The following is a 25,248-nucleotide window of genomic DNA, read 5'->3' as shown; positions in this document are numbered from 1 at the left end:
CACTCCACATATGCAGGGCTTTCTCAGCTCCATACTTAACCAACACCTTTTGGTTGCCATCCTTTCACATCTTTTTGGTATGTGTGAAGACTTAATGTGCACAGTTCAAGCTATCGTTTAGACCGTACCTAGGGCCTTTGTTAAGTCATAATTTGTTGATGCTTTACTGAGACCATAATGGTGGAGGAACAATCAGAATTGTGTGCAGTTTAGAAAGATTGTGTTCCACCTTGGAACAAATGTTTTCATATTTTCCATTCAGTTCAGAATCATGTTCTTAATTCTTGAGTTATAGAACTGGTAGAAAAAACACTTTTCATTAGAATGGCAGCCCAGTTTTGACAGTGCTCTACCAAATTGAACAGAGGCCTAATTAGCCTTAAGTAAGTGCTTCCTCCAAGCATACTGCCCCTAGCTTGATGAATTGGTTGTTAACTGCAAGGTTCGGACTCATACCAGCTAAGCCCCACCCAACCTCCTTTGAGTGTTATTACTTCTACTTGGCTGTGCATAGGCAGAGAAACAGAGTGAATTGCGTTGATATCTCCAGTGCCTGTGAAGGTGGAAGGGAGCCTAGAACTAGCCCTGTTCTGGCATAGGTTGTAGTTTTGGGTCCACCAGTATCCTTCACCGGTCACTAAACCACTAGCTCAGGTGGAAGGAAGGGGGACAAATATGGAGGTAAAACTAGCAGGTCTGAAAGTAGCTCTTCCTCTAAATCTGTCAGTGCTGGTGGAGTGCCAGAGAGTGTTGGTGAAAAGAGGTACACGCCTCCTTAGGGTAACCTCTAAACAGAAGCCTAAGATCAAGCTGGGGTGAGAAAACACTTGAAATAACTTCACCAGTGGCATGTTTCAATTTTCTAACCTGCTTAAATTAAAACGAACACTTCTATTTAGACAAGCTTTACAGGTCTTAATACACTACCCATTTAGGCTGGAGGCCTGAAGGAAGTGCAGTTTAGGTATTCTGTTAGTAAAATATGTTTGGGATAAGATGTTAAGATCAGATGCCTCTCGCTCTCATGCCTGCCCTATTCTGATTCTTTAAGATTTTGACACTCTTTTTACATTTATGTCAGAGTTGTATTGATCATGTTGTGGGTTTTTATCATGGTAAAAGGCAACGTCTTGTATCTTTTTGCAAAGTCACAATGGTTACATGATGCAGGTATCCATGATTACTTTTGATGCAGTTTCGCACGTGGCTCTTTAAACACACCTAATTTAAATACCATGTTGTATTTTTTGTATGTTCTTTCTATGGTTTTCAAATTCATTAGCATTTGGCTCAACGGTTTTGTACCTGCTATTTTAGGACATAGCACGCATGACATTAAATTATTGGAATATATTTCCGGACGTATTGCTCAGTGGTGTGCATATTGGGTTCTTATGCTACCGCCTGGACTCCAACACCTTCAGAAAAAGTACCCTTTATTACACAGTGCATTTGTTGATTAAGATATTGATTAAATATAGTAGGACAAAAAGGTGTGTCAGTGCTTAGATGTGCTGAGATGCAACCACAGTCAAGAGGTGAAACTCTGCCACAATGAGGCATATTTACTCACCAGTTTGTTTTTGTCAAAGGCAAATGGTCAGAGCTTTGGAACTTTGAGACTCATTTTCAAAGGCACTTCATCCTATTTTAAATTAATCGATATCATACAAACATGGACTACTCATGAAATATACATTCAACCTGAAGATAAATCTTTGGACCAAGCAGATCGTGTGCACAAGGCGAAGCAGCCACGTATGAGATAGGGAAAATAAATGTGTGCAAAATCAATAGCGCGTCAACCCATGGCATTAAATCTCGCTGTACATTTGACGATGCTGCCGCGCAGTTCATGTCTTAGTGACACATGGGCATTACGTCTGTTTATTAATAGGGAATTCTAAGCTACGAGGTGAGCCATTTCCTATCAATCAGACTGGTCTGCCAATGTAATTCACTCTTACTATGCCTTGAAAGGTTACTGTTACCATCAACATTGACCGCTTCCGACAATTCTTTAAAACAAATGTCACAAGATCAAGTGATCTCAGCCTTGAAAAGCTTCTCTTACTTTTTATGGCTACCCATTTCCAGCTGATGAGGGGAAAACCAGGAGTGAACACGAACACCTGCGCCCTGTCAGACTGTTGTATGTCGACACTGGTAATGAACACGCAGAGACATGCAATCAGGACCACACGTGTTTCCTTTTAAAATACTTGGACCTATTCACATTGCAACAACATGGTAAACCACCACAGTTGTAGCTTGATTGCCAAGGTAACACAGGAGCGCATTGTATGTTAAATATCCAATTATTGAAAACTAAACGGGCAGGTAAATGGTCATTACTAATAAGGCAAACCAACCACTCTTCCATTTCATGTAACGTGTAGTGCTCTCCAACAGAAAGACAAGGTCTACCACTTGACTGTTGCAGCGAAAGTCAACAATGTGCTCTTCTTCGGCATCTGTGTCAGACAGAGGTTTTTCATATGGGTTATTTCACAATCAGGCATTGTGATGTGTCAACATATTTATTAGCTTTCTTGTACAAATAAAATCAGCAGGTAGCCTATAGGAATAGGTAGACAAGTTGTCGTGCAATGGGATGTTTTGATAGTTTTGTGTGTTCTATGCAAGACCACTTACATTTCCTTGCAACACAAACTGCACTGTATGTAGAAATCCACAAACCTTTGTCGAAGTTGCCTATGCTGTACCTCAGCATAACTAGCCCTCTACATCACACATACTGCAGCGCACGTGCTCAGGCTTTACACGGCAGAGCTAGCCACCCTACATAGCACATGCCATACCATAAAAGATTTAGACAGCAGAGCCATTCCCCTACATCATGTCATGCACTGTACATGGTCAAGCTATAGGCATCAGGGTTATCCCTTTAAATGTTAATTTGCTTTATAGAGTGATCTTTGTTTAATGCATGGTGGATTGCTTATGGGAGAGGTTGGCAACTTGCGTATGCAGTGCAGGAGACGGCAGCCCCACATGCTAAGAATATACGTGCACATGGATTGCCAGTAGGTTATCTGAGAAACAGAAAATATTCTGAAATGAGAACCACCCTAGAAAGCAGAAACATTGTAGAACAAGAATGAGCCATTGCACAAACTCACAGAGGACCAGGACCATTGCAGTGTGCGGGACAGAAGTCCAGGGATGCTAGCAAAGGACTGATATAACACACTATTCAGTCAGTTGCATGTAGGAGACTACTAGCTGGGTGCTGAAAAACTGTAGTAATGTATGGGATAAAGAAACCCTGTTACACAGATATTGCACGTCAGCGGGGGAGTTCAGTGTCTGAGTGTGTGTGTTATGCTATGATCCTGGCTGCAGTTTTTCACATAGATGCAGAAGCCAGGCATGCACGTAGCATGGTACTGGGTGCAGTCATGCTCACAATGGGCCTCTTATGTGAATTCATCCAGAAGGCCACAGCGAGATATTGTGTACACAGATCAAAGCTTCTTCCCATTCAGAATAATGTGAAAACTGAGGTGAAGAGGTAGAGTTAACAGATACGTAATACAGATATCCTAATTTTGTAAAATCCACTGCATTCCTTCCTATTTGAATGGAAAATAGTTTGAATTGATCTTACAGGCTTCAAGAAGCCATAACAGTAAAGGTGGAGCCAGACACGGCTCATTAGCAATTAGAATTGTAAATAAGAAAAGTCTTATTTGACTGTGGGCAGAAAGAGAGAGAGAATGAAAGAGAGACACATTGAGGGCTTTGGTGTTATTAAGGATGAGATAAGGCAATAAGGCTGGAACTGGATACGGCAAGGTTATAGTTGGCAGCTGGTCAGGATGAGAAAAACATGCACATGGGCGATTGCTGAAAGCATGGAGACGGACGCAGGGTTTATTGAACGTTTCTATGTGTGATGTTAGGAAAGGAGTGCATAGCCCTGCTTGGCTATGGAACCAAGAAAGACACCATAGAATCCCTTGCATGCATGAGAGTGAGGGCAGATGAGAGGGGCAATATGTGAGCGCGAGATAGCTTGTCCTCCCATTGAAATTGAAACATGCTAGTCGCCAGAAAACAATATGTTTGGACATCATTACCTCCTCATCCATGTTCATGTACTTCTCATAAGCCAAACACGATTACTTCTTAAATTGACTGGCACGTGCATGCCACCTGAAAGGCGATGGGGTATTTGATTAATTGCAGGTGGATTAGTCTTAGCACCTCTTATACAGTTATCTTAGCCCAATTGGTATTTTTTCCCATAAGACAACCAGGGCCTCATTCCGAGTAGGGTGGTAAGGGTTAACGGTCACCGGTAACGAGACCGGTGCCGTTAAACCCTTACCGCCCTACTACGAGTTCCTTTTGCGGGTCCTTCCTTAACGCCTGCTTCTAGCAGGCGTTAAGGACGGGACCCGCAAAGGGACTTTAGTGCTAATAACGGTACCGTAATTTACGGTACCATTATTAGCGCCTTCCCCATTCCCATTGAGCCCGATGGGGGCTCAAATGGGAATGGGGAAGGGCCCTGGTGAATGGGGAATTACCGGTCCCTCCAACCTTGGAATGGACCGGTAATTACTCCATTCACCAGGGCGGAGTCAGAATGATTTTGGAGGCAGTCATGCCGCAAATAGCGGCATAGTTATCTCCAAAGTCGGAATGAGGCCACCAGACTTTAAAATACCGGGGAATGATTGCTGATAAGGGGGGTCATTACGAGGTTGGAGGTAAGGAATTATCGGCACCGGTAAGGGTGCCGATGCCGGTAATCCCTTACCTCCGTATTCCGAGGTCCCTTTGCGGGTCCTTCCTTACCTCCTGCTTTTAGCAGGGGTTAAGTACGGGACCCGCAAAGGTACTTCGGAGGTAATTACGGTACCGTAATTTACGGTGCCGTAATTACCTCCTTCCCCATTCCCATTGAGCCTATGGGGAAGAAATGGGAATGGGGAAGGGCAAAAGGTGAATGGGGAATTACCGGTCCCTCCAACCCTGGAATGGACCGGTAATCACTCCATTCACCATGCCGGATTTGGGACGGTTTCGGAGGCAACCATGGAGCTAATTACTCCATGGTTAGCTCCAAACCCGGAATGAGGCCCTTGTCTTTAAAATAAGGGATTTCCCACTACTTCTTTGAATCATCTCTTGACTTCAAACCTTCAAGAAGATCTCATTGGACAGTTCTTCGGCAAATTGTTGTTTCCAAGTCCTCCAGTTGTGAGGTAAAAACATTTAGTACAAGGCAGAGGCAAGCTCTGTTGTCTAACTATCCCCAGGGCACATTGGGAGTGGCATACTGCTGGAGCAAGTCTACAATCTCTGCCAGCCACACCTCAATGAAATGAAGGACCCCTGTGGTGTTTGCCAGCCTCACCATGTTTGAGTGTCGAAGTAAAGGACTACTTTTCCCCCTGAAACCTTGGACTTGGACTCCGAGCTCTTGAGCGCCACGATAGCCAGGATTTGTGCTCTTCCACAATTGAACAACTTTGAGATGTGTATCCAGCTTGTAACACTTAAAACCACAACATCATTCTGTTCTACCCCACCTTGATACCGGTTTGCCTCTGATTTACCTCGACTGCTGCATTTCAAATCATATACAACCACTCAACAGCATTGGGATGCTTGGTTCACCTCGTCGAACCCTGACGACATCACACATGTATTAGCAACTGATAACTACCACTGGTTCATTTTGAGCCCTAGACACGGGCTAGGTCACATTACATTATTTTATACAACTGAAGAAAATGTCCTTTTTTGAGTATTGTGTTTTTAATGCCTTTTATTCCCCTGTCACATTACCTAGAGTGCTGTATCTTTATATCTTGCATGGTCTGTGTTCTTTGTTCAGGGATGGGTGTTTGTAGTGTTTTCTAATTTGTTAATTATTATATATGACATGTTTAATTAACCTAGATATATTTTTATAAAACCTTGAGTGGACGTTCCTTTATTTTGGTCTGTTATACTTCACTGTTTTGGATGGTACGGATTCAATTCACACCCCTCTTGAGAGTATAGCCTTCCCTCGGTCAATGTTACCGCAAAAGGTGAAGGAGGTATATCTCTTAACTGTGCCTGTTTAACCTGTATGATTGAGTTGGATCTTGGTTTATAGAAGTGTGAGAGCTCTCAGCCAGATGAGAATGTTAGGGTGGTGGTCAACTTAATCACATGACAGTTCATGGACCCAAATATGACATTATTATACAAACCTCAGTGGTGAACTTAACTATAATTGAACTTCCTGATTCAGCATCTACTGCTATGGGAGGTGTTGACTGCAGGGCTCTCTGGCCCTTTGAACCACCCTCTTCCTGCAAGGATAAATAACTCCCTCCAGTTCTGAAGTGCTACTTTCTACAAATCTCTGTGGCAACCATACCTACAATTGAACTTCCTGATCCAGCATACACTGCTGTGGGAAGCAGTGACTGCAGGGCCCTCAGCCCCTTTGAACCATCCTCTTCCTTGGAGAATAAATAACACCCTCCAATTCTGAAATGGTACTTCAGTGACATGCCAGCAACATGCGCGAAGTACGCAACACGCATTGCTGTTATACTGTCAGGTGGCGAGGTGGTGGTTATGGACGCAGTTTAGAAGGCAACTCTTCATAGTGTACACACCCTGCAAGAGCCTCTGGCTATGCTGAAGACACTCGGTTAAGGGACAATCCTTTTAGAGAAAGTCCTAAATGCATATATCAATTAAGGCACACGAGAAGCTGTACTCTTAAAATTATAAATGCTCCACCTATTGCCACTAAGGAAACTGCTCCTTCTGTAAAAATAACAGCATTCTTTGCAATTAGAGACAATTCCATAACAGAAGAGGTACACACATTAGAACACCAACAGCCTGATTCATGGAATTGTTTGCGTGAAAAACGCAGATTTGCGCACCTTTCTGCCCGAAAATCCCTGTTTTAAGTATGGGGATTTTCGGGCAGAAAGGCGCGCAAATCTGCGTTTTTCACGCAAATAATTCCATGAATCAGGCAGCAAATCTCTACCTCGATTCTGTGCTTGGGAACGAAACTTACTGAAAGTCTACTTCATTCACTCACTTCAGTCACTCACGTCGACACCTGAGGAAAACTATATCGACCAAACAATGTCAACTTGCCCTTGAAGCAACAAGGGCACTTAGAGGTTGGTAAAGAAAATAGAATTATGCCCAAAGAAACAAATGATATTCCGTTGCTTATGTTGACAACTACTGAGGCTACTCGATTGAAAATTCCTGAAATAGTCATTCAGCCTATGAATTTACAGGCTCCTTTAGAAGTTAACATTTCTCTTTCTACCACTCCTTTGCTATTGCATAAGTCATCCCCTCTTTTGGAAAACCCTCCTTACTTCTATTATGGACAAATTGATTGTAAGTAGGTCTATCACTAATGTTGTATGCAATATTAACACCTTCATCATTGAAGTTCATGATCAAATTACCATCGATCCGATGAGTGTAGCAGATTACTTACCTTACCCTGCATCACACCCTGGCAGCTCTGATATCCATTTTACTGAAATTCATGAAAATTTGCTGGCCATATTAAGAAAAAAAAAGGAAAGAGTGCTGCAGGGAAACATGATCTTATACAATGTGAATAAGCCTAAGAAAGCATGCCAGCTTTCATTATGATGGGTGCATGTACCTCAGTTCTCTTTGAGAATGAGCAGGGTCCATATGACTTAGTGACGACACAGCCATCGCAAAACAGTAGTAATCCAATGTCCAAAATAAAAAGAAACAAAAGATCCTAAACACTTCGGAACATTACCTGATTAACACATCACATATATCTGCCTCATTGATTCTGACAACATCTATGGCTGTTCCACACCATCAAGACATTTGAGCATTCCTTAGTAAATCGATTGTAACCACATGGGATGCTAAAAGCTCCTCTCCCCCTCGAACGAAATCTCATTTGATTGCAACACCTTTGGGGAGATTGATTGATTGATTTGATGTTTGTTATGCACCAATAAACAAGTGTTTCAAGGAGCAACATGGCAAGGAAGGTGGAACAGAGGGAGGACAAGACAACGATCTTAGTAGGCCCTGTGACATTGAGATTATTCAAGTGTGCAAACAATAAGTGCAGGGGAGAGGCTACAGGGAGAGGTGCACCCAGCACAGCTGAGTCCTGTTTTAAGTGCTGCGATGCTGGGACTGCAAGGACAATCCCAGCCTGGTAGTGTATGGTTATTCAGGAGACAGTGCAAGAAGGGCCAGGCGGCAAGTCTAGGGGGACTGGTCAGAGGGGGTCTGCTGTCCTATAAGACAACCAGGCAGCCAGTCAGCAGACAGAGCAGGAGCAAGGGAAAGGTTAGCAGGGTAGAGGGAGAGAGAAAAAAGAGGAGAAAGGGTAGGTTTTGAGGAGTTTCCAGAACTTAAGAAGGTGCAGCTCAAGGCGGAGGGAGGCCATTCCAAAGGTATTAGGGGAGCTGATGATGAAGACCAGCGAATCCTAGAAGGGCTTGAAATCTTGTTCAAATCAGAGCAATGTGAAGTAGGATGGACGGTAGTGGCTTCACTTCGCCCTTGCTTAAAACTATAAAACCCTTCTGTGTCTCCACCTCGTGTCAATTTTATCCTGGATCTACGTGCTGGAAGTCTACTGACTCACACTACAACAAATATGGCATATTGAAGTTTCTACAGCTATCAAGCCTGTTTCCTCAGAGAGAACATCCATCGCTGAATCGAGCAGCTATATTATACATTTTACATAATATCATTCCTTTTTTGAGTTGTTAGATCAGAAGGCATTGCAGTTGTAGATCAATTGGATTATGAATCTCTATTAACCTCGAATATACATTTTAAAATTGAGTCCATAATGGATTTTATTATGAAATATGGGACTGCTTTTTTCAAATTAGACTATCAGTGTGACATAATTATTGCACCCTTAATTAAATAGCTGAATCTAAAGGCTGGACCCATAAGGGCACACTTCCCAACTCCACTCTCAACATGGAAAATAGACCAAAAGGAAGACACAAAGCAGACACATTGCTCTACTTTTAAAAATACCTGTGGTTTATCTGCTATAAGGATTATCTCTGACAGACTAGGTAATAGGACTGTCGTGTGATTGGGGGTCTCAGAGGCTGAAATGGATGAAGATGACCGTTATTGGCAATGGTTACCTAAGGTGCTACAACTGCATCTTACAAATAGACCCGAGCCAATGTTCCACGATCTGTTCATGGAACATTAGAGGTTCAGGGCAATATTCGTCAGAGAACAGCTTACTAAGAAAAGTTGCGCTTTTTTCACTTATTGCCCTGAAGGATACTTGCTTAGTTAATGTCCTTGATATTGATGGAAGACTTACCACATATTTGTCAGCAATTTGAGTTCACAAGGGCAGGCCGAAAGATGTCTCGTAATCTCTCTTAACGACTCATTTGGAATTTGGAAACCGGATTCAAGCGCAAATTGTGTATTGGTGGGTCTCTGTGAGTGCAACATGGATAATGGTTTGTTTTTTCCATTCTTATTATTAATGTATGTGATCCCCCTTCCTCTGAAATGCATACTAGGAACATAAAGATGGTGCAGTACTGCTGAAAAATTCTTCTAAATCTACAGCTACTATTATCTCTGGTGAGCTTAATGCAAATATCCCTCCATATTGTGGTTGTTTCATGTATGATTTTTCTTCTGCCCCAACCATTGATAGTTTATACAATCGAAAAGGAGTAACCCAGGAAAACGTATTGTACCAATATAATATTAAAAAGTCAGTTGAAAGAGTGCTTCTATCATTGACTATATTTTCTATCAATCAAATAGTACACTCTATGGTTCTTGATATGGAAAATGTCACGAGAAAAGAGAGGGAACACTTCCCGTTATGTAGAGCTCTTAAAATAAACACCAAGCATATGGAATATGATACCAAAAGGATTTTGATCATTAACACAGCCCTCAATCGAATTAACTGTAATCTCTCCAATCTAGTTAAAACTAAAAATATGGCCGCTGGCACCTTAGGAGAATGGTCACATTCAGTTTTTTTAGACGTGGCTAGCGAGACCTGCTGCCACAGGGGAATATCTGCTAATCACAACTATGAGGCAGTAATCTTTCAAATCATTGCACAGATACATAGAGGCAATACGAGATCCATGATATTAAATTATAATACTTGTGCACGTGGGTGTAGACATGACAGAGTCATAGAGCAAGGCAAGAATCAACTAAGGAGAGATTTGAAAATACGGGTGCAACACAATGATTATAGGGAAACCATCTGAGCCATAACTGAAAAGAGGAAAGGAGAATATCAAAAATGGCTTATGGCACACTTTAGGAAAAATGACAAGGAAATATGGTTTTACCTAGCAAACTGTGCAATCACTAATGATCAAATATCTTTTGGAAAACAACAAACTCATCTAGGAACGTCCATCTATGGCAAATGGAGTTTGTTTGTTTTGTTTGTTTGTTTGTTTATTTATTTGATAATGCGCACCAAGCCCTTGGGCAGCTGGGCGCAACAGTACAGGTAGACTGGAAGCTTAGTTACAGTGCCTGACACAGGCTATTTCAAACAGAAGTAAATTACAACAAATGATACAGTACATACAGTGTCATAATGGTTCAACAATGGAAGAAGACGATCTTAACGTATGCATATCAGGATCAGCTAGAGGAGGGGGGAGTAACATATCGTTGTTGAACAGCCAATTGAGAGCGTTACTTCTAAATCTAATGTAGGGTAATGGGCGTCTGAGGTCAGGTGGGAGTGTGTTCCATGATTGTGCAGCTCTAACAGGAAAGCTAGATCCTCCCGCCGTGGTTAGTTTAAATCTAGGGACTTTGAGCAAGAAGGTGTTGGCAGATCTCATCGGTCGGTTTGAGGGTCTCCTGTTGATGTTTTCAGCTAGGTATGGGGGTGCTAGATTATTTAGGCATTTAGATGTGAGAGAAATAGTTTTAAGGAGGATTCTGTCCTTTATCTTTAGCCAGTGGGCCTCAGTCCGGTATTTGGAGATATGCGTGGGATATTCAAAGCTGCTCTTAGGGCATTATTTTGTAGTCTCTGGAGTTTGTCAATTACCGACTTGTTGGCTCCTGAGTATAGGGCGTTACAATAGTCCAGTCTAGACATGATAAGAGCAATGGCCAAGGTGAGGCAGCTGGCACTGGACAGGAATGGTCTGGCAGCACGGATGAGTTTACAGGTGTAAGTAGTTGTAGAGTCGAGGGAGTTCACTTGCTTTTTGAGGGTGAGAGCAGAGTCGAGGTAGAATCCTAGAGTTTTAACCTCTCGCATAACCTTAATAGTATTATTATCAATGTTAAATGATGCATAGTCCAGGGTGAGTTTAGTTAGGTTATGGTCTGATCCGAGGAGCAGGATTTCAGTTTTATCGTCGTTCAGGCAGAGGCCATGGGTGGCCATCCATGCCTGAATGAGGATGTATATTTTATTCACTAAGGCCAGGTCAGCTTCATAGTTGCCCGAAAGGGGTATGAGGATCTGAGTGTCATCTGCATAATTTGTGTAGGTGACACCCAGTCTGTCCAACTTTCCAGTCTGTGCCCACTTATGAATGCACTAGTTATATTGATAGTTCAATGGGACCCTGCACCCTGAATCTCCTTCCTATATGCACAGTACTGGGTCTTCTGTTCTTTTATCTATCAATCCCAGAGCTCAATTTTAATTATCAAGAGTATTAACTCTTCAACTGGCCCAGATGACACATGTAAAGCCCTGCTGACAGTGAATCCTGCCCTTTGGCCTAAGGCACTTCATGTGCTCTTTACAGTCATAAGTCACACTGGTTTGCTTCTTACCTCATAGACTGAGAGTATCATCGTCCCTATGCACAAAAAAGGTAATTGAAAAAAAACAGGCAATTATAGGATCCTAGCAATACTATAATTTCTCCCTCTCAAAGTCTTTGCAATAAGACCACACTAGAAAAAACGAATGGGAGAGTTGACCGAATTTCGGCTGTACGAAAATGACATAAGGCTGAAAATTTCAAGCAAGTCTCCCATTTATTTGCATTACAGTGAAGAAGGGAAGCGGGGGCCACAGGGGTATCCCCCACATCCATGTCCTTATGAACTTTAGAAATATTTTATCTTGTTTTATCTTAGAGATGTATTATTGATGTTTCTTTCTAATATGGTCACCATTATGATGTGTACTTTTTGGCTATTAGATATAATGCTATTGTTTCTTTTCGTCAGTTCTTTTAATATCTAAGTATACAAAGTCTTATATTTTATTGACTGAATGTATACTATAATAAAAACAATGAGATCATAGAGGCGCTCCTTTTGAAATGCCAAACGAAAGACGTTAACCTTTTCAAAACAATACATTCGTTGATTAAGGAAACCTCATTTTAGAAGCATCCCAGTGAATTCTTAGAAGCCCTAGTCTTTTTGGCCACATTATCCTTGTAGCTATGCCCAAAACTGTGCTTGGAGGTAGGAGAACATTGTGTTCTAGTAGGTACATCAATGTAATCCACCTCTGTCCGTTTTCAGTACTTTGTAGTTCTCCCAGAGATCGAAGTTCCACCGTTTCAAAGTAATCGTTTTCTCTGGGGAGATTTCTGTACTGCCTGGTTAGTAATTGCAAAAATCAATACATTGTTAGGGTCAATGTGCTTGGAAGCAGATGTATTCAGGGAGCTTTCTTTATCTTTAGTAGACTAACCAACAATGGCATATGGAGTGGATGTAAAGTTGGGTTCTATATTTGTCATATTTTTAGAGGAGCAGCCAAATGCCTCTACAGGATGCCCCGCCCCCCCCCTACTGCCTGTATGTTGTAAGCGTGAAACTGCACCATTCTTGACACCAGCAGTTGTAACCATACCACGACGAGTGTTCGAGGAAAGGCATCCATTAAGAAAGCCATACCAGATATATTCACAAAGAGATGATAGTCTCTTGGAATAGGTCCCTGGAGGAATATAAAAAAAGCAGAGTTGGTGACATCACAAGAAGTGAGAGTGACACACTAAGAAGATAAGAAGAAGAAGATATATGGACCTTATAGAAACTGATGACGAAATACGGAATCGAGTAAACATCCCTATGCGGGAAAGAAGAGTGCATGTGTGTATGATGCACTGCAGAAAAAGCATGTTGTTTAATAACGGTGCAGACAGAGTAACGCAACTAGACCAAGTGATCATAGAAGCTGGCTATACATAGTGAATAGATTGCAGGGGAAGCCATCATTGTATATATGTTGAAACTGGACATCGGTGTTGCAATATTAATATGTTTAGACCCAGGGAGAAAGAAGGACCGAGAGCTGTGTGTGTCGCATCAAAGAATAAGCTGAAGATCGTGGACTTGAAGTGAGAAAGACTGTCTGGCCTGATGTCAAGACTAAAGGCAGCCAAGAACTGCCTATCTATCCTCTAGGAACCGTGAACGTGAGAAGATGAATTATCCCTCGTCAAGGTGCAAGGAAGGAACACCATGTGTGCCAAATGTATTTATTCAAGACAATTAAATGCTACAAATGGACCGAATTGTGGTCTCTTGTCGTGAGCCGAAGATGGAAATAGGAGTTGGGCATTCAGACCAGAACTGTGATAAGTGTGTACCCATACTCCCTTTTATTCCCAAGAGAAGAGAAACTTCTACAAAGCCAAGTTCAAAGATGATGAGAGATGTGGGGATAATTGGGTGGGGAGGTGAAGTCAAGCTCACCCTCCGGCACCAGGAGAAGAGTTTACTTGCTGCTAGTGAGCCAAATGTTCCAGACATGCTACGAGCGTGCCAACCAATTATAGAAGGCCACATAGCAAAGGGCTTTATAGTTTAAGAACCAATAGTATTCTGTGCACTTAATAAGTGTTGAGAATACTTACACTAAAGGCAGGCTTAATTTGTCCACCTGACAATAGATGTCCTATCGCAACCCGCTCCAGTATAGAAAGTATACTTAGATGTTCCCCTTAATCCAATCCCAATCTCTCCTAGGTTTTTCTTATTTGCTACGTAGTATGATGTCACATATGAAACATTTTTTGTACTTAAGTGTAATTATGTATGAAATACATTAGAGCACGATTGAACATCCGTTGATGTCCGCTGTAATTTGCGGTTTTAGACAATTGATAATCAAAAAGTCGGATGAGACTTTGCTGACTTCCTGAGTTGGTCTGATTATTTGATGTGAGAGTTATTCTGCATCCCATCCTTTGCATGACATGTTACTGATTAAGGACCTTATGTTCATATTGCTGACATTTCATTGGGCTGCTTCATTCCACTGGACCAAATGTAAAGGCATAGATTATTTAGCACTAGCACACCCTCTATGAAACTCACCCCAACGATGCTTAAATAATTGAATAGGAGTACAGAGTACTGAGAGAAAGCTTCATGCTCCTGAAATGCATTTAATATACAGTAACATGGTCCCTAAGTGGTATCATGGGCAGCCTTCTTCCCCTTTCTCAAGTACTATTATAAACAACCATGTTAGTCACAATAGGACTGCCCCCATCAATTTGGAAGCTCAAACTAGCTAAGGGGAAATGGGCAGTTCAGATTAGTTAGAGTAAGATTTCAAACTCCATCATTATTACTCTCATTGGAAGAAACATCCTGGCTTGTCATCTAGATAACACTTCTTTCTTAGACTGAGACAATGTGGAACAGTAAACATTTTGAACAAAAATCACCAGGTGCGGGTTATCATACAATCCTTTTTTTTCCCTTACCCGCCTCCTCTGCAAACACAACCTGTATAGGTTTCCTAACAATGCCCCTCCACTCGGTTCTGCTGAGATGAAAGCAGATTGGCATCAGGTTACTCGGCAACTGTTATAAATGTTTTTAGCTCCCAAGGGCCATATGGCTGGTGAACTAATTGGCATAGAACAATCAGAGGGAGCGGAATTGACTGAAGAAGTTAATACGTTTTTGCAGCTTTTATAACTTGGGCTAGGATTGGATACCCTGGGTGGAGATCTGTGCATTAAATCTGAAATATGCCTTTGGAAATCAGGCAGCAATAGTTCAAACTCCTTGAATAGGGCACTAGCAACTGCAATAGGTGTAGTAAGTAATGTGGCATTATTCTTTGTATGGATGTGAAGGAGAATTAACTGCCTTTAATGTAGTCATTATCAATTTAGTAGAAGGTATTTAGGGGTTAACCAACAGCTGTAGCAGGAAAAACAATATAAATGTGAAAAGAAACATTGTTGACATCAATATAAACTGGTATAGGTCAGAGTATCAGTTATATTTACTAAAAGCTCTGCTACTTACCTTCTGATGGGACTGGCGACATAGCAGCACTTGGCTACAATTGACCATGTGTCGCTCTCAGATTAGGTCCTGAAGGTATGTGAACATAGAAAACATCAACCACAGTCTTGGTACAGGCATGTGGAGTCTATCTAGTGATTCTTGGACCCTCATTCACAAACGCCAGCAGGGACTGCCAAGACTGCAGCATGTGTCTGTAGTTTGTTATTCTTCACTTCTGTGTTAGATCTTGGAGGCAAGTGAGAGTAACTAACGTGAAACCACGTTGGTTTTGGGCAAGATTAAGTCCCTCCAGTTCCTCCCGGGCCCTAGTTCACAAGTGCCATCAGGGACTGTGGACAATGCAGAGCTTGGCGCACTTTGCTGCATTTTCCCACATTACATCTTACAGGCAAGTGAGTGAAACGTATTTATTTTATTTAATGCAATATGTTTTAGTTCATAAGAATGTTTAACATAATAAATGCTAATAAAAGTGTAACAGTGTTGATACAAAATAAAAAAATACAATACAAAATACAATATATAAAACCTATACAACATAGGATCAATTACTCTCTTAGTCGTCTCTTAAAAGCAACCTGCCATACCCTATAAAGTGCAAAGTGCAATGGCTTATGTTTGGTATCATGACAATATGTCCAAAAAGATGACCCCCTAAATGGAATCAAATTTTTGGACAAACTGACCAAACTCACAGTTGGACCCAAACTCTTACATTCTCTCGGTACATGCTTCACAGTTTCCATTACCGAATGATCCACGCACATTCTACAGAATCTTTTATCAGGAGTCAATATCTATGCAGGACCATCAACAGATAATACAGGCACTCGAAAAATATGCATTAATAGCAAGAATCTTTGGAGTAAAAGGGATGAACCAAGCAGTAGATGTGGTTATACAATTTTAAAATGTTTTAGCCACGCAAGTTTAGCTTTTAAGTTAGATAAATAATCGAAATTACAGATCCAATACCATCTCTGTGCTTTCTTAGGAAATTGTGTTTTGAACACGTGACAATCTTCTGCCCAATTTAGGTGCCAGTCAATATTGTTAAATAACTTGGTAATTATTGCTACATATGCCTCACTCGGGTACAATCACATAGCAGCTCCAAGTGTTAATAACATGAGGCAACTAGGTTTGGTCATAGCTTTAAAAAAAAGGACCTCCTGTTTAATGTAAAATTTAGTCTCCAAAGAAAAGAATCCAAGTTCTAGTCTCAGGAGCGCCATGGGTACTCATGGTGGTAAACCCAAAATGTTCTTCCAAAAGTTTCCCTCTATTACTTGGAGCCATGCAAGATCTTTTAAAGTAAGAACTACCAACCCACAGAGAACTGCAGCACAAAAACATTGTGTATACATGCAGAGAATGCATTGAAATTAAAGCCAGCCGTTCATTTAGCAAACTGTGAAACTAACAAAATAAGTTTAGTGGCTCTTCTTTTTCTAAAAGTGATACTGTCAACATAATTATGTCTGATGTCAATGTCAAAAGCCAAGTAGTTTTAACAGTCACAATAGTCTATATTACCCTCGGGAAGTGTGAGCTTTATTCTTTTAACCTTTTCCCCAGTAAATAGCATATTCTTTGTTTTCTCCCTATTTATTACTAAATGATTCTCATCAGCATATCTCCACAATTCACTCGGGGTTCTAGGAGACAAAACGACCGTGGGAGGACAGTTTGAATTTCACACAACACAATGGTAGGTCAGCAAGGTATAGTCTAATAATCAAGGGTGCCAAAACACACCCCTACTTAACTCCCTTACTAGTCCATACATGACTGGAAATGTCACCCCTTCTCTTGAGTCTAGTCTGAACACTTGTTTCATCATGAAACAATTTTAAAAAATACAGAATATGCCCTGGACAACCATATGATGCAATTTTTTGCCAGAGATGTCCTCTGTCAATTGAATCAAAAGCAGCTCGAAAGTTGACGGATAGGGCATATAACAGAGGCACATCCCTGTTTTTAGCCCTTGCCATCAACATATCGATTAGTCTTTGTCCAGGATCTGTACTGATTCAGACCATCTATGAAGCTCATCCAGAAAAAACAAGGCAAAGTTCTTATCTGTGATGTCTGACATTGATAATAGTCTATACTTCAACGGCACACAGCACAATCCCTTTTTAAATATAGGGGTTAAAGTAGACGTCCTCCATGTCAGAGGCATATTCCCAATGGATATAACTGTTCTAAATACAATTTCCAAAATCCTGGACCAGGCCTCATGTTCACTTTTAAAAACAACATTAGGCCCTGATGCCTTGGAGGATTTCAGCTTTTTAATTTTTAGAGATATATCTTCCCTATCAATCAATAAATTCAACTTATTTCCCTCAATATCTAGCTCGGTTTTGGCTTGGAATTATATCAAGCTGATCATTTTGTTCAATATATTCCCTCTACTGGCCTTCATTTATAGGGTCAGTCACCAAATCATTTTTCTTTCCCTTAGCAGTTCCAAGAAGTTGCCAAATTCCTCTCGTATCATGCCCATTTAAAGCTACAACATCTTCTGCCACTGAGCATTTCGACAGGAGATATGCCACCACTTGACCCAATTGCAATATCTGTTTTTAATTTTATTTTTGAATTCTGACTTATAGCATAGGGTCATTATTACCATTCTTGGCAGTTCATATATCTGTATGCATACATCTCTTGGCTTCCCTAATTCCTCTATCAAATGCAGAGGCATTTTTCGCCACATAAAGATCATAGATACTTCTTGATAGGGCAGTTATGTCCAAAGAATTACTCAACCAAGCTTCGATCTCATCTATACTAAGCTGTTTCAAATACTGAAAAGTCTCCTCCACATATTCATGAATGAGTTTGCATGCTTTCTCAACATTATTACAAGACCATTTAATACAGCTACCAGAAATGGTTGACATCCACATCACCTATCCATTCACCTATTTGCTCACTTCAGCCCAAAAAGGTAAAGTAGAGGGATAATGTTGTTTCATCGCTAAAACCATTATAACAGGCAGTCAACCCATTAACGTAAGGGATTAGGTCCTTGCTGACAAAGAAATAATCTAAAGTGGCTTTTTTCCTATTACTCTCCCAGGCATAATTTCTGGAACTGTCCCCCCAATGTACGTCCATTTAACATGACCAGATCCCGCTTGTTAAGATAATCAATTCATCATTTCTCAAACCTATTAGGAATCTTCTGTTTCATGAAGCTTTTATGTTTAACATTACTCATTTCAAAACAATCATTATAACATAGACAGTGAGCATTTAAATCTCCCCCCGACAATATTGAGCCACCATTATCTCCTACAATCCAGCCTTTCAATAATTTGGTGACGGTGTCAAAAAGTGCCTCTGTGAGGCTCTCCCCAGGAGGATCCTAAATATTTATTACTAGCATTCTGAGGCTGCCCATAGGGCCAACTCCTCTGAGTTACACAGCTAAGATGTTATCATCATAAGAGGAAGTGTTGACCTTGTCTTCAGACAGAAAATGCTTCACCCCAATCATTAACCCCCTTAGGGTCTACCAGCTTCTCGCCTCATGGTACATGATTGAAACATATGATAGCCATCTACATACAAATTGGACATCATCCAACTCTCCTGAAGAAGAAATACTTGATTATCCAAGAACATATTCAAAGAGCCATTTTGACTCAATAAATGGCTGTGCCCACAAGTGTTCCAAGTCATAGTAGCACAATCTCATGGTCGAGCAGTTGAACCAGCAGGTAATGATTCCAGCAGCCACTTCATCACACATTGAGCATCAGCCCATGAGGCACCATGAGTGACCGTTTTACCACCTTTATTCGTGGTTATAAATATCAATTTTGCAACCAAGACTTAAAAGCTTTTCACAATGTGTCTGCATCATAATCACAGTTTCAGGAAAATGACAGTGTATGTGCACTACATTAGAGTTAGAACACGCCAGTGTCTCAGCGAAATCAAAATCACCAGAACTCACAAGGGTAAAATTTCCTTTACTAAAAATAACAAATCTGAACAATTAAATCTCTTGTTTTTGCTCTTCTGATACAGCCACTTAATCATGAAATCTTTACTATATAACGTAGGTGTAATGATATCACCATTCACTTTATTGCTGTTTGGTACATGGTTAATGGTAATAGGAGGAGACCTAATTATATTTGAACGATCCGGAGTAGAACAATGGTCTGGGTCATCCATACTACTAACTTCAAGATCCACCTCAAAAGTCTCAGAAGCATTCACTTGTGCTAAATTATATCTAAAAGCATTGCCATGAACCCACCAACTGGTCAACGTATCAGCATTCTTAAGTAGTCTTTTTTCCTTTGATTTACCTTTTTCTTGCTTTTTTAGTTACATTATCAGAAGCAAGTGGCAATTTTTGACCAGAAACATTTTTGCCACTTGTAGGATTAGGCTGTTCACTTGTTTTAACACATTTAGAGTTTTTCCTTTCAATGATCCTTTTCTGTTATGCGTTAAATAAATAAATGAAGATTCAGACACCAGTGAGGCATTATTAACAGAGTAAACTAAGTTGAAATCTTTTTAGCCACAAAGTTTTAGCAGGATGGTCATGGCGAATTGTATAGTCACCATGAAAGCTTGTATCTCTGCAAAAGTCACAGTATCAGTTTGCGTAGGATTAGCTGCATCAGTTGTTTCAGAATTCACGTACCCATTTGTTGAGGCAGACAGTCTGCAATTCAGAGCATTTGTGGAACAAGATCCATCGGGACAGGTCTCTCATTTTGATTGTTATTGATCGCACTTGGTAATGGAGAACCATCAGCCACAGCAGAAATACTTTGTTGTAGCGTAACAAGTTATTATCAATGTCAATTGCATTACAGTGATCTTGTACCTTCTGGATAGCAGCAGCGATGTTCCCCATCACAGGGATGCTCTCCAGACCAATAGTGCAATGCAATGCCACTGTCGCTGCTTAGAAGAAGGCTGTGATCTTCCTCTTATCTAGAGGGGAGTTACTGACTTGCCTATCCACTACCGTATGCACATCAGGCATTGTGGTACCACGAGTAATAATATTTGTTTGTTTGTTTGTTTGTTTGTTTGTTTATTATTTATAATGCACGCCAGACCCAGGGGTATCAGGGCGCAGCAGTTGCAAGACAATGCAAAGCTTAGTTACATGGAGTCAAAAGTGTGAAACATTATTTACAAAGCAGGGTATACTGCTATTTACAGATATTACAAGCCTTATATACAAAGTTATAGTTATCTCTGCGTGGTAACATACGGTGAGTCATGAAGTGAAATACATTTTTACAATGGCAGAATATACAAGTATTTACAATGTTATAGACATGGTACAGCAAGTAGGGGTTGCGCACTAGGGATGGGCGTTGTTGGTTACCATTCAGTTGCGCAGGCAGATGGTTATACATCATGTGAATTAATGGTAATTGGATTTCAGCCACAGGATGGTGTTGGTTCTAAAGTTAAGATAGGACTGGAGTTCCATAGTTTAGCCGCTTTAATGGGGAAACTGTTACCTCCAATCTTGGATAGTTTAAATCTAGGGATGGACAAGCGGTCCCTGTTAGCTGATCTGGTGGGCCTTATGGATGTCTGTTTGTGGAATCTCTCGGTGAGGTAGATAGGGACGGCGTTATTAAGAGATTTCTGGGTAAGCTACAAAGTTTTTAAGAGTATTTTGTCAAAAGTCTGGATATTATTGATCTTTTCTTTCTTCTTTAGTAAATTATAGCACTTCAATTTAGGTTTTAGTAAATACACACCATCACGTACTTAGCAACCAACTGCTTGTCTACTCACTTGCTGATAAGGCAACAGCTCTGTTAAATTAAGAGAGAATGTGCCAGGGGCAGTTCAAATGGCAAACAGCCCTGCAGTTGCTGCTCCCACCCAGAATTCGCAGTACAGCAGATTGGCCGAGATCGGACAGGAAAGGGGGAGGATTCTCATGGCCTGGACAAATCTGAACATCCTGCAGGCACCAATAGCAGGGTGTGAAATGCATTCACTGCGTGGTACTAGTGTGGGGGCCAGCACAAAAGCAAACCTATACTTCACCTTTTCCACTTGGCATCCGCTCAGCTCACTATGCAAGGCTCTATCGGCCACAGGCTCACAGGCTGACTGCGTGCCCGCCACACACTGCTGCACACTGTCTTCACCACTGTTCCGTTGTTCATCTTTTTCACTGTTAACCATTATTTTAGTGTGCTTTGCCTATTGTACTGCCCTTTCTTCAATTGTAATTATATGATATGTGTCTTGTATATAACCCGTTCAGGCCCATGCCACCTCTTTGGAAGATGTGTTCACTCTTTAAAACCAATCATTCACATCAAATTGAAGGTCACAGGCACGTGGACAGCCAGGGTATCATGATTGAACACGTGCGGACTCCGCGCAGCTAATCATGTTGATTGGCATTACACTGCCTGGCAGGAACAATCTGGCATTTGTTTTTTCGTTTTTAGGTTTTGAGCTAAACCAGTAGAGAACCATTTAACAACTTGTCAATCATCTTCATCGATCTTGAAACAACAAACAAAGAAATTGTACGATTTAAATATTTTAAAAAATGAAATCTGAATGTATGTTTACTTTATGAATAGTTACTTAAAATCAACCTGTTTTTAACATTATCAAATTAATAATCAAATCAGCAATCAACCATATGTAATCAAACTCTTTTGGGATTATAAATGAATGTTCTGTTTCAGTTCTGCTATTACTGCCTGATGGTGAGACCCATGGCAGACACAAATATGAGTTACCCCCACAAAGGTATAATATCTATAAGAGTTTGTGTTGAAACTGATGTTAATGGGTTCATATGGAGTCTTGAGTCCATGGGTAAGATAAAGGCTTTAATAAGACTTGTATAAATAATAACAGGTAGGTTGGTGGGGTACAAAGGTTCAAGAGTAACAGTTAACAGGAAGAAATCCACTGGTCCACCCTTCAGCAATCTCAGGCCCAACTGACACAAATGGAATGTAGCTGTGACATCACCCATAAACATTCCAGGCCAACATTCCACTGCTTGCCACGTACACACACTATTAAAGAAGAACAGAACCTAACAGTATGATTTTATGAACTTAAAAACAGCACAAGCTGTCTCCATATTATGCAGTTATTCTTCTGGATAAGATGTATTCTAGCCTGCAGTATGAAGCTATAGTTTTAATGAATAAAATGAATGCCATGAGTCTTTTACAATTATGTCAATCAAACAATAAAACATGATTGGCTGTTGTCGGCAGAAACAGTGTTACAATATTGTAGTTCTATGCGGCCGTCCAGGGCTACATCAGCAGAGGGCAACAGGATTCAGCATTTCTGCCACTGTAAGGGACAGGATGCTAAAATGACACTGACTGGAGTGGCATCATTTTTTGTGCATACCCTAGTAGCCATCTACCTGCCAATGTATCGCCAGCTTGTACTTTGCCCCCGTAAACAAAAGTCTGAACTTTGTCACTTCATTGCTTGCAATTGCACCATCTAATGATCTCTGTTTCCCAATATTCACTGGCACTCACTCTTTGCTCTGATGCCCCTCATAAACTCATTGTCCCACACCCCTCCTATGCTGCCTCTTGCATTCGCTCCTTTACCCTCTTTTACCCCCACCACTGACACTGTAGCATTCATACGTATGTATGTATGTATGTATGTATTGTATGTATTTAATTTTTGTATAGCGCCGGTAGACCGCGGGCATCAGGGCGCTTGTACATAAAACACTGATACTGCAAGATGGACAACAAGTACGAGACGGACGATGAGTACAAGTAGCTACTGCCTAAAGAATGTCCCTGACAGATGGCCTTCGCGCGAATTCTCATCTAAAGAGGTGATATGTTATTTATAACACACTTAATACCTGGAGGTTTCTAAGCTCGGACCCGGGATCGAACCAGTGTTGCTTCCTGTCATCTTGCTACCAAGGTGAGCACGTTGCCGCTAAGCTATCCTCCCGGGACCTCCACATACCCTCATATGGTGTTGCTTTTCCCTAGAATGGAAACCTACACTGACACTTGCCATGTTCCCTCCCATAATCTTTCTCCTCTGCCATTTTTCCTTATCTCTCATCTTTCCTTATCCCAGCAAAACATATTTGCACATAATTCTGAACGTATGCATATTTTCAGTGACAGTGAATTAATGTACGTACTGTAAACATCCAGCTGTCAGTATGCCCACAGCCACCTGTTAGGCAGAAAACTGTGCAGTTCCTTTAGGGACCACTGTAAAAGGCTTAAGACAACAGGTGTTGGCAGTAAACCCAATTGGTAGCAGTCTGTACCACCCAGATTTACCTGGTAGCTGTGGCTGAGCAGCCAGACCTCTCTCAAGAAGAGTTAGACAGTATATAGAGTATACAAGATAGGTACCAAAATACAGTAGCACAAGCAAACACTGACCAGAGCTTTGGTATCAAAGTATATAATTATTTATTTAAAGACACACTTATAGAAACACTCCAGCGCTATTATTGTAAGCAAGTTCAAAACACAGTCACTATTAATATATATACATCCCTTATTCCTTATTAGACAAGTCTTAGTTAACACCACTTATTTTCAGACAGAGGTGAGCGCTTAACTAAAGATGGCACTCCAATACGTTATCAAAAAAAGGGAGGGAAAAGGCAGAAATTAGAAAAGCATGCAACACTAATACTTTAGAAGCACCCAGCAAGGCAGGAAAGTCAAAGTCTACCTGTGAGCAAAAGGTTCAGAGGCCAGGCTCCCTCTTAGAGAGAGTAGAACACCATGCGCCCAAGATCACACAGTTTAAGAGGCTTGAAAAGTCTTGCAGAGAGTTCAAAAAGGAATTAGTTCAGCTCAGAAAAGTTCAGTTAGCCAGCCCAGGGCCAACCCAAGTGGTAAATTGAGGATTTAAGAGACACCCCACACAGACCGTTGGGTGGGAGGCCAGGCGGACACAGTACCTTGAAAGTGGAGAGAATCCTCCAGTGGGGGCAGTTGTTCCTGGCAGCAGGTGCAAGTCACGGCATCGTCCAGAGGAAGAGAAGATCTCGACGTGGAGGAAAGCTGAAGGTCGTTGCACTGCCAGGGAAGAAACCAGCCGCGGAGTTCTCTGGTTAAGAGGTACTACCCTTTTATTCGAGGTAGTGGTAAAACATGGTATCCCAGTTGCCGGGGTGCTTGGCACAGGCAAGGCGGCCACGAGATGATCCGGGAAGGCGAAAAGACGGGCAAATGGTTATCCCCACCAGTCAAAGGAAGAAGACTCCTCAGATGAAGATCTTCTCTGTCGTCGGAAGAAGTGGTGAGGCGGTTCAGCAGGGCTCCAACGGTGGTATCATCGTTGCAGGTCGGCTCAGCTTCTCCCTCTTCGGATTCTTTGGTCCTGTGGCGACTTCTGAAGTTCCAGTCCCCAAAGCCCTGCTTTTATGCAGAAAACCCCCATTCATCAGTCCTAGCTGTCACTCAAACATGCTAAGTGGTGAGCCGGGCGGCTCACCACTGAGCCAATCACACAAGAGTGGGACTTGAGTTGCCGAGGCAACTCAGTACAGGGTGCCTAAACCCCCCTCCCACACATCCTGTAGACCCAGACAGAGTGGCACCACTTTTGGAGGCTTCTGTGCAGAAGCCCGCCAAAAAGTGGAACAAAGGGCTCGACTTGGGTTGGAGTTACAGAGGTGAACACAAACGCCATTTTAAAACTGAGTCCTGGCAAAAAGACCCAACCGGGGAATAGATATTAAATAAATAACCCAGCGGTATCTTTAACATTGCACCAAAAAGTGGTGCGTTTAAAATGAATGGGAAAATCCCATAGAAAATATTCCGGTGGAATATTTTGCGTGGTAACCACTGCCATCAGCCAGAAACTCGACGAGGGGGGACTGCACAGTGCCCCCTCGAAAAACAGACCCAGGGGCAATCTAATTACCCCTAC

This window comes from Ambystoma mexicanum, chromosome 2q (assembly GCF_040938575.1).
Source record: "Ambystoma mexicanum isolate Mex_15411 chromosome 2q, UKY_AmexF1_1, whole genome shotgun sequence".
Lineage (NCBI taxonomy): Eukaryota > Metazoa > Chordata > Amphibia > Caudata > Ambystomatidae > Ambystoma > Ambystoma mexicanum.
The sequence above is the reverse complement of the archived record's forward strand: the minus strand, read 5'-3'. Positions refer to the sequence as shown.